This window comes from Hyla sarda, chromosome 1, assembly GCF_029499605.1.
Source record: "Hyla sarda isolate aHylSar1 chromosome 1, aHylSar1.hap1, whole genome shotgun sequence".
NCBI lineage: Eukaryota > Metazoa > Chordata > Amphibia > Anura > Hylidae > Hyla > Hyla sarda.
The window spans coordinates 355,798,567-355,808,974 of NC_079189.1; the positions used below are offsets into that span (position 1 = coordinate 355,798,567).

The 10,408-nt window shown below is 43.3% G+C and overlaps 1 long non-coding RNA gene across 1 annotated transcript; it reads right to left on the reverse strand.

Moving 5' to 3' along the window:
* Positions 1–3,995: 3,995 nt before the first annotated feature.
* On the reverse strand, positions 3,996–10,030 carry LOC130307485 (uncharacterized). The gene is made up of 2 exons (XR_008856668.1): positions 9,976–10,030; positions 3,996–4,307 (listed from the first exon to the last, which is right to left on the reverse strand). It is a non-coding gene; the product is annotated as an uncharacterized LOC130307485 (long non-coding RNA).
* Positions 10,031–10,408: the final 378 nt, after the last annotated feature.

Below are 10,408 nucleotides of genomic sequence, written 5' to 3' on the forward strand. Positions count from 1 at the left end.
CAATTTAGTCAAGCGATCTGTGACGGATTCCGGGTCAATCGGGTCTCCAGTGACCTGGTGACCCGGAATTACTGGCTGATCTGGGCCGTCAGAGAACAGTCATAGCCAGCAGGGGGGAGGTGGCACTGGTGCCACCTCACAATCGACCTGATTCGTCAACCGGTTTCCCGGCCGACCAATCAGGCCACCTGCTGCGGGTGTCACTCCCTCAACCCGCCCCACCCCTCTTCCGGAGGACGTGAGCGGGTGCGGGAAGAAGACCCCGGGAGCTGGGGACCCCGATCCCCGGCGTCCCTGTTGGGATCGGGGCCCCAGGAGCGGCGGCGGCGGCGAGGGACTGACCTGCAGCGGCGGCGTGGAGCAGCAGTTGGTGAGTGACAGCCTCCTGCTGTTGCTTAGCAACAGCTCCCAGCATGCAAAAAGGGCATGCTGGGAGCTGTAGTTATGCAACAGCAGGAGGCAGACCACCACAACTCCCAGCATTCCATTATGGGCATGCTGGGACTTATAGTTTTGCAACAGCTGGAGGCACATTTTTTCTATGGAAAAGTGTACCTTCAGCTGTTGTATAACTACAACTCCAAGCTTGCACAATCAGCTAAAGTGCATGCTGGGAGTTGTAGTGGTGCATCTGCTGGTTGCATAACTACAACTCCCAGCATGCCCATTGGCTGTCGGTGACTACAACTCCCAGCATGTACGGTCTATCAGTGCATGCTGGGAGTTGTAGTTTTGCAACAGCTGGAGGCACACTGGTTGGGAAACACTGAGTTAAGTAGCAAACCAGTGTGTCTCCAGCTGTTGCATAAATACAATCCCCAGCCAAAGTAGTAGGCCTCCAGCTGTTGCATAACTACAAGTCCCAGCATGCCCTTCCGCTGTCCGTACATGCTGGGGATTGTAGCTTTTGCAACAGCTGAAGGCACACTGGTTGCAAAACACTGAGTTTGTTACCAAACTCTGTGTTTCACAACCAGTGTGCCTCCAGCTGTTGCAAAACTACAACTCCCAGCATGCACTGATAGACCGTACATGCTGGGAGTTGTAGTTTTGCAACAGCTGGAGGTATTTCCCCCCCCCCCCCCCAATGTGAACGTACAGGGTACACTCACATGGGCGGAGGTTTACAGTAAGTATCCGGCAGCAAGTTTGAGCTGCGGCAAATTTTCCTGCCGCAGCTCAAACTACGAGAAACTACTGTGAACCCCCGCCCGTGTGACTGTACCCTAAAAACACTACATTACACTACACTAACACAAAATAAAATAAAAAGTAAAAAACACTACATATGAACATACCCCTACACAGCCCCCCTCCCCAATAAAAATGAAAAATGTCTGGTACGCCACTGTTTCCAAAACGGAGCCTCCAGCTGTTGCAAAACAACTACTCCCAGTATTGCTAGATAGCCACTCACTGTCCAGGCATGCTGGGAGTTTCACAACAGCTGGAGGCCCCCTGTTTGGGAATCACTGGCGTAGAATACCCCTATGTCCACCACTATGCAAATCCCTAATTTAGGCCTCAAATGCGCATGGCGCTCTCACTTTGGAGCCCTGTTGTATTTCAAGGCAACAGTTTAGGGTCACATATGGGGCATTGCCGTACTCGGGAGAAATTGTGTTACAAATTTTGGGGGGTATTTTCTGCTATTACCCTTTTTAAAAATGTAAAATTTTTGGGAAACCAAGCATTTTAGGTAAATGCATTTTTTACCTAAATGTAAAGCATTTTTTTTTACATAGTCAAAAGTTGTGAATCACCTGTAGGGTATTAATGTTCACTTTACCCCTTGTTACGTTCCCTGAGGGGTCTAGTTTCCAAAATGGTATGCAATGTGTTGTTTTTTTTTTTTTGCTATTCTGGCACCATAGGGGCTTCCTAAATGCGACATGCCCCCAGAGCAAAATTTGCTTTCAAAAAGCCAAATGTGACTCCTTCTCTTCTGAGACCTGTAGTGCGCCAGCAGAGCACTTTTCACCCCCATATGGGGTGTTTTCTGAATCGGGAGAAATTGGGCTTCAAATTTTGGGGGGGGGGGGTTTCTGCTATTACCCTTTTTAAAAATGTAACATTTTTGGGAAACCAAGCATTTTAGGTAAAAATATATATATTTTTTTACATATACAAAAGTCGTGAATCACCTGTTGGGTATTAAGGTTCACTTTACCCCTTGTTATGTTCCCCCAGGGGTCTAGTTTCCAAAATAGTGTGCAATGTGGGTTTTTTTTTTTTTTTGCTGTTCTGGCACCATAGGGGCTTCCTAAAGGTGACATGCCCCCCAAAAACCATTTGTCGCTCCCTCCCTTCTGAGCCCTCTACTACGCCCGCCGAACACTTTACATGGACATATGAGGTATGTCCTTACTTGAGAGAAATTGGGTTTCAAATACAAGTAAAAATTTTCTCCTTTTTACCCCTTGCAAAAATTAAAAAATTGGGTCTACAAGAAAATGCGAGTGTAAAAAATGAAGATTTTGAATCTTCTCCTTCACTTTGCTGCTATTCCTGTGAAACACCTAAAGGGTTAAAGCATTTACTGAATGTCATTTTGAATACTTTGGGCGGTGCAGTTTTTATAATGGGGTCATTTGTGGGGTATTTCTAATATGAAGACCCTTCAAATCCACTTCAAAACGGAACTGGTCACTGAAAAATAGTGAGTTTGAAAATTTTGTGAAAAATTTCAAAATTGCTGCTGAACTTTGAAATCCTCTGGTGTCTTCCAAAAGTAAAAACTCATACATTTTATGATGGAAACATAAAGTAGACATATTGTATATGTGAACCAAAAAAAAATTATTTGGAATATCCATTTTACTTACAAGCAGAGAGCTTCAAAGTTAGAAAAATGCAAAATTGTCATTTTTTTGATCAAATTTTGGGATTTTTCACCAAGAAAGGATGCAAGTTACCACAAAATGTTACCACTATGTTAAAGTAGAATATGTCACGAAAAAACAATCTCAGAATCAGAATGATAAGTAAAAGCATTCCAGAGTTATTAATGTTTAAAGTGACAGTGGTCAGATGTTCAAAAAATGCTCTGGTCCTTAAGGTGAAAAAGGGCTCAGTCCTTAAGGGGTTAAAGGCTGCGGCCAGTGGTTGCTGCTTTTAGAGCTCCTAAAGGAGATCTGCAGCGGTGTATATATATATATATATATATATATATATATATATATATATATATATACACACACACCTCCATGTTGGCTCCTTCACCCCACCCACCTCTATTAGGTGTATATTAGGTGCCTTGGATGTTTCAGACCTTGCAATGCCTGCTGTACTATTCACAGTGTAGGGTCTGTCCCAGAATGAGGTCACCTTACTGTGGTGGGACGGTCCACACTATTTGGCGCCAAATTTGCAAGCTAAGTACCTCATAATTTCATAGTTTCATATCTTCATTTATTGCATTACAGCTGTATAGCTTTTCATGTTCTATCTATATACTCATGTTTTATCTATATACTCATGTTTCATCTATATCTTTGTGCTAACAGTGTGCTGCTGTATTCTCCTGTTGCTGTATGTATGTGTATATATATATATATATATATATAAATAAAACACCCCGCAATCTCCTGTATGGGGCCCCGGCTCTGCCGTGTCTCTTCCCATGCAGGAGGCATGTTGGCTGCAGCATGACGCCGTGCCTGACAGGCCCCCTCCATGTATCTCTCTTAATGAGGTCGACGACACAAGTACAAGCCGACATTGCCGGGTCCCAGCGGTCAGACCCCCTGCAATCAAACATTTATAACGAATCCTGACACTGATGGTCTGGCCCACCAGGCAAATGCCCAGTGTCCCCGATGGCCAGTCCGCCCTCGTTGCCTTGGCAACTGTACCACCCAGCATCAACTGCCTCTCTCTACAACGAACTATGCAGATCGCGCAGGACATTAGGAAAAAAAAACTCATGTCATCCACATTTTGCTAACACTATTTTTCATACACAGAAATAAAATAAATGAGTCGAACAAGTCAAAGAAAGGTTAAAAAAGGGGAAACTTTATTTATTATTTATTACAATGTTTGTGTAGGGGTTTTTTGTAACCTCCCATCACTCACAAAGAGCGTACAGTAACTAATACTCAGGACAGGAAAAACCTCCAGAGGGGAGGAAACCTGTAGGGAATCCATGGCTACTGTATTGCCCTTCCTCTGGGCATACTAAAGGAGGTTATCTCTATAATTTGGGCAAAGTGTCTGTGTATGTGCGTGATTCCAGAGGTTATGTCTTCATCCAACTTCTTGCTGTAAGTCTGGAAATGTGACTCCACATCCTGGAAATACTGCATCTAAGATAGAAAAACAAAAGCAAAGAAAGATGATTTCCATGTTTATTATAGAAATGTACATGGAACGACACTACCCAATCCTGTGTATGAATCTGCATTCCCTGGTTCCTACAGTGTCCAGCATCGGCCACTCACTGATGGAGAATGAGCAGGAGCCGTGTTATTTCTGCTCAGTGCTGCTCTCTGGTGGACAGTGGTTATGACATCACATGTGTGACACGCTGCTCCTCCTGGGAGTTCTATTTGGGCAGTGCTGCTCTCTGATTGGCTGCAATCCAGAAAGATTATTAACATATTGTGCATGGCTGTTTTTGCTGGATAGTTGTAGTTTTTGTGGACAGAAATGAAGCCAAAAATAAAGCATTGTGGATTGTGAAAAATGCCACACAACTTGTGTTGAGACGCAATTTTTGTTTAGAGCTTTTTTTGCTCCCAAGCTCCCCTGCTAAAAAAAATGAAAAAGACAATAAAACACAAAAAACTGCCACCTCCGTTTTTTACTCTTAAGACTCTGTCTTTGTGGCAATTTTTTTTTTCCAACAAACAATGGGGGAGATTTATCAAAACCTGTGAAGAGGAAAAGTGTAGCAGTCGCCCATAGCAACCAATCAAATCGCTTCTTTCATTTTTTAACAAGGCCTCTGAAAACTGAAAGAAGCGATCTGATTGGTTGCTATGGGCAACTGGCCAACTTTTCTTCAGCACAGGTTTTCAGAAATCTCCCCCATTGTGTATTTTTATAGGCCTTTTGCTTCTTTGGCATTTTCTTTTTTCTACTGTTTACTACAGTGTTTCTGAACCTCCACCATTGAAAAAGGGGACACAGCTCCCCGAAACGCGTCTGGCATTAAGACAACCCTGCACATCATCTGAGACAACTATTACCACATTGCTGGCTCTCACCTACTCTCTCACCTGCTCCCCGTGCCGTCGGGGTAGAGAGGATACCTCCAGTGCTGCCATACGCTGCTATGATCGCTAGGCTTCACAGCCCTGCCACACGCTGCTTCCCAGCCATCATCTCCAACCCCCAGCACCGGATCATATCACCCCTCCTACATTTCTCCCGTGCCGCCGGGACAGAGGGACGTGTATCCGGATCGCAAGCACAGCTGCACTCACCTGACTGTGCACACTGTAGCCGGCAGCGATTGCCCTCTTGCATTCAGTCCCCGTGCCGTCGGGGTAGAGGAGGCATCACCTGTATTTCTGCACCTAAAAACGTTTATAGTGGGCCACAATCTGGGAGGCTCCAGAGCCACTGAAAATTGTCCTATTGGATTATTAAATTTTTTGCTATGCACTTTCATCTGGATTAATCCTGGCTCTTATAATATGACTTTACAGTATAACTAAACAGATACTGTTTGCACTGTCCCATTGCCCCACTTTCATTGTCTCATTGTCCAATTGTTGAAGTGCAATACCACTGTGCATATTTTATATTTTTAGCATTTTATACCATTGTAACCATTTTTATCTAGTGACCAGTCTGCGACAAGGGCCCTGCCGCAGACCTCACATCATTTTCTAAATAAATGTCATTATTTTATGCTAGTTTAGACTCGTTTTCTCTTTCTCTTTCTCTTCTTTCAAAATTTTTTACCATATCTATTTTACTCTGACCTAGCCTAGCAGGACTGCCTCCCCTTTTTATACTATTCGTACTCTTTCTTGGCACATGGGTATGTGCAACGCAGTATCCTCGGTATAGGTTTTCCCTCTTTTTTACGTTGAGCTCCCAAATTTTTTGTACATTTTCTTTTTTCCCCTATGTTTATCAAAAAGCTCAGACCCCCCTAATAAAGGAGGATAAGCCGCACCTGGTGTACACTAGTGCGCCACACAGACTAAAAAAACAAAAACAAAGTCGTGTGTGTTCATAAATGATCCCCTAAAATTTTTTACTAAAGATTTTAATTGAGTTTTGGTAAATTCCATGGCGGACTGACGTGTTCTATAATGGCTTTTAAGCCTCCGTGGTCACCAGCAGGGAACATAAGGTTATCTTAGAAATACAAGAGCCTCATTGTCTGCGCCGAGCGTCTTTATTAGGATGTAATCATAGTGTTCTCCATGTAATCACAAGATATAAACCCTTTAGAGACACAGGCGTTTTATAGGCGTTTTGTTTCTTTGGCGTTTTTTTTTTGGGAAGAAAAAACTCCAAGATTTCATGAAAAAAAAAACCGGAAGAGATTTATCAAAACCTGTGTAGAGGAGGAGTGGAGCAGTTGCCCATAGTAACCAATCAGATCGTTTCTTTCATTTAAAAAAAAAAGGCCTTTGAAAAAAGAAAGAAGGAATCTGATTGGTTGCTATGGTCAACAGCACCACTTTAACAAACCTCCTCCTCATGTAATCGCCTTTCTACTGGGGTGACACATTGTAACAAACCTCCTCCTCATGTAATCTCCTTACTACTGGGGTGACACACTGTAACAAACCTCCTCCTCATGTAATCTCCTTACTACTGGGGTGACACACTATAACAAACCTCCTCCCCATGTAATCTCCTTACTACTGAGGTGACACTGTAACAAACCTCCTACTCATGTAATCTCCTTACTACTGGGGTGACACACTATAACAAACCTCCTCCTCATGTAATCTCCTTACTACTGGGATGACACACTGTAACAAACCTCTTCATCATGTAATCTCCTTACTACTGTGGTGACACACTGTAACAAACCCCCTCCTCATGTAATCTCCTTACTACAGGGGTGACACACTGTAACAAACCCCCTCCTCTTGTAATCTCCTTACTAATGGGGTGACACACTGTAACAAACCTACTTATGTAATCTCCTTACTACTGGGCTTACACACTGTAACAAACCTCCTCCTCTTGTAATCTCCTTACTACTGGGGTGACACGCTGTAACAAACCCCCTCCTCTTGTAATCTCCTTACTACTGGGATGACACACTGTAACAAACCTCCTCCTCATGTAATCATCTTACTACTGTGGTGACATACTGTAACAAACCCGCTCCTCATGTAATCTCCTTACTACTGGGGTGACACACTGTAACAAACCCCCTCCTTATGTAATCTCCTTACTACTGTGGTGACACACTGTAACAAACCCCCTCCTCATGTAAACTCCTTACTACTGGGATGACACATTGTAAAAAAAAAACCTCCTCATGTAATCTTCTTACTACTGGGGTGACACACTGTAACAGACCTCCTACTCATGTAACCTCCATACTACTGGGGTGAAACACTGTAACAAACCCTCCTCGTGTAATTTCCTTACTACTGGGATTACACACTGTGACAAACCTCCTGCTCATGTAATCACCTTACTACTGTGGTGACACTCTATAACAAACCTCCTCCTCATGTAATCTCCTTACTACTGGGGTGACACACTGTAACAAACCTCCTCCTGATGTAATCTCCTTACTACTGGGTTGACACACTGTAACAAACCTACTCATGTAATTTCCTTACTACTGGGATGACACACTGTAAAAAAAAAAACTCCTTATGTAATTTCCTTACTACTGGGATGACACACTGTAACAAACCTCCTCCCCATGTAATCACCTTAATACTGGGGTGACACACCGTAACAATCCTCCCCCTCATATAATCTCCTTACTACTGGGGTGACACACTGTAACAAACCTCCTCCTCATGTAATCTCCTTACTACTGGGGCGACACACTGTAACAAACCCCCTCCCCATGTAATCTCCTTACTACTGTGGTGACAAACTGTAAAAAAAAAAAAAAAAAAAACTCCTCATGTAATCTTCTTACTACTGGGGTGACACACTGTAACAGACCTCCTACTCATGTAACCTCCATACTACTGGGGTGAAATACTGTAACAAACCCTCCTCGTGTAATTTCCTTTCTACTGGGATTATACACTGTGACAAACCTCCTGCTCATGTAATCACCTTACTACTGGGGTGACACACTATAACAAACCTCCTCCTCATGTAATCTCCTTACTACTGGGGTGACACACTGTAACAAACCTCCTCCTCATGTAATCTCCTTACTACTGGGTTGACACACTGTAACAAACCTACTCATGTAATTTCCTTACTACTGGGATGACGCACTGTAAAAAAAAAAAAAACTCCTTATGTAATTTCCTTACTACTGGGATGACACACTGTAACAAACCTCCTCCTCATGTAATCTCCTAACTACTGGGTTGACACACTGTAACAAACCTCCTCCTCATGTAATCTCCTTACTACTGGGGATACACTGTAACAAACCCCCTCCCCATGTAATCTCCTTACTACTGTGGTGACACACTGTAACAAACCTCCTCCTCATGTAATCACCTTAATACAGGGGTGACACACCGTAACAAACTTACTCCTCATGTAATCTCCTTACTACTGGGGTGACACACTGTAACAATCCTCCTCCTCATGTAATCTCCTTACTACTGGGGTGACACACTGTAACAAACCTTCTCCTCATGTAATCTCCTAACTACTGGGTTGACACACTGTAACAAACCTCCTCCTCATGTAATCTCCTTACTACTGGGGCGACACACTGTAACAAACCCCTTCCCCATGTAATCTCCTTACTACTGTGGTGACACACTGTAACAATCCTCCTCCTCATGTAATCTCCTTACTACTGGGGTGACACACTGTAACAAACCTCCTCCTCATGTAATCTCCTAACTACTGGGTTGACACACTGTAACAATCCTCCTCCTCATGTAATCTCCTTACTACTGGGGTGACACACTGTAACAAACCTCCTCCTCATGTAATCTCCTAACTACTGGGTTGACACACTGTAACAAACCTCCTCCTCATGTAATCCCCTTACTACTGGGGCGACACACTGTAACAAACCCCCTCCCCATGTAATCTCCTTACTACTGTGGTGACACACTGTAACAAACCTCCTCCTCATGTGATCACCTTACTACTGGGGTGACATGCGGCCTCCACTCCAGCTCAGCTCAGCCCCGCCTCCTCCACAGCATCACACAGGTCCTTCAACCACTATTACATCTATCCTGCACAGTCACATGATAGTGACATCATCACAGGTCCTAATGAGGAACATATAGAAACATTTTTTTTTTATTATAATTTTTTAAAATGTAAGTTTTTTTACATTATAAGTTTTGAAAAGACCATCAACATTAGTAACAAACCTCCTCATGTAAACTTCTTACTACTGGGGTGAAATACTGTAACAAACCCTCCTCGTGTAATTTCCTTTCTACTGGGATTACACACTGTGACAAACCTCCTGCTCATGTAATCCCCTTACTACTGGTGTGACACACTATAACAAACCTCCTCCTCATGTAATCTCCTTACTACTGGGGTGACACACAGTAACAAACCTCCTCCTCATGTAATCTCCTTACTACTGGGTTGACACACAGTAACAAACCTACTCATGTAATTTCCTTACTACTGGGATGACGCACTGTAAAAAAAAAAAACCTCCTTATGTAATTTCCTTACTACTGGGATGACACACTGTAACAAACCTCCTCCTCATGTAATCTCCTAACTACTGGGGTGACACACTGTAACAAACCTCCTCCACATGTAATCTCCTTACTACTGGGGCGACACACTGTAACAAACCCCCTCCCCATGTAATCTCCTTACTACTGTGGTGACACACTGTAACAAACCTCCTCCTCATGTAATCACCTTACTACTGGGGTGACATGCTGCCTCCACTCCAGCTCAGCTCAGCCCCGCCTCCTTCACAGCATCACACAGGTCCTTCAACCACTATTACATCTATCCTGCACAGTCACATGATGGTCACATGATAGTGACATCATCACAGGTCCTTATGGGGAACATATAGAAACATTTATTTTTTTATTATAACTTTTTTACATTATAAGTTTTGAAAAGACCATGAACATTAGATGGGGGAGGGGAGGGGAGGGCTGATCTTGGTAACCCACTGATTGGAGGGCTGCGGTGTTCAATGCTCAATACTAATTTGTGTCTTAACCCCTTAAGGACGCAGCCCTTTATCGCAATTCTGACCACTGTCGCTTTACGCATTAATAACTCTAAAACACTTTTACAGAATATTCTGATTCTGACATTGTTTTTTCGTGACATATTC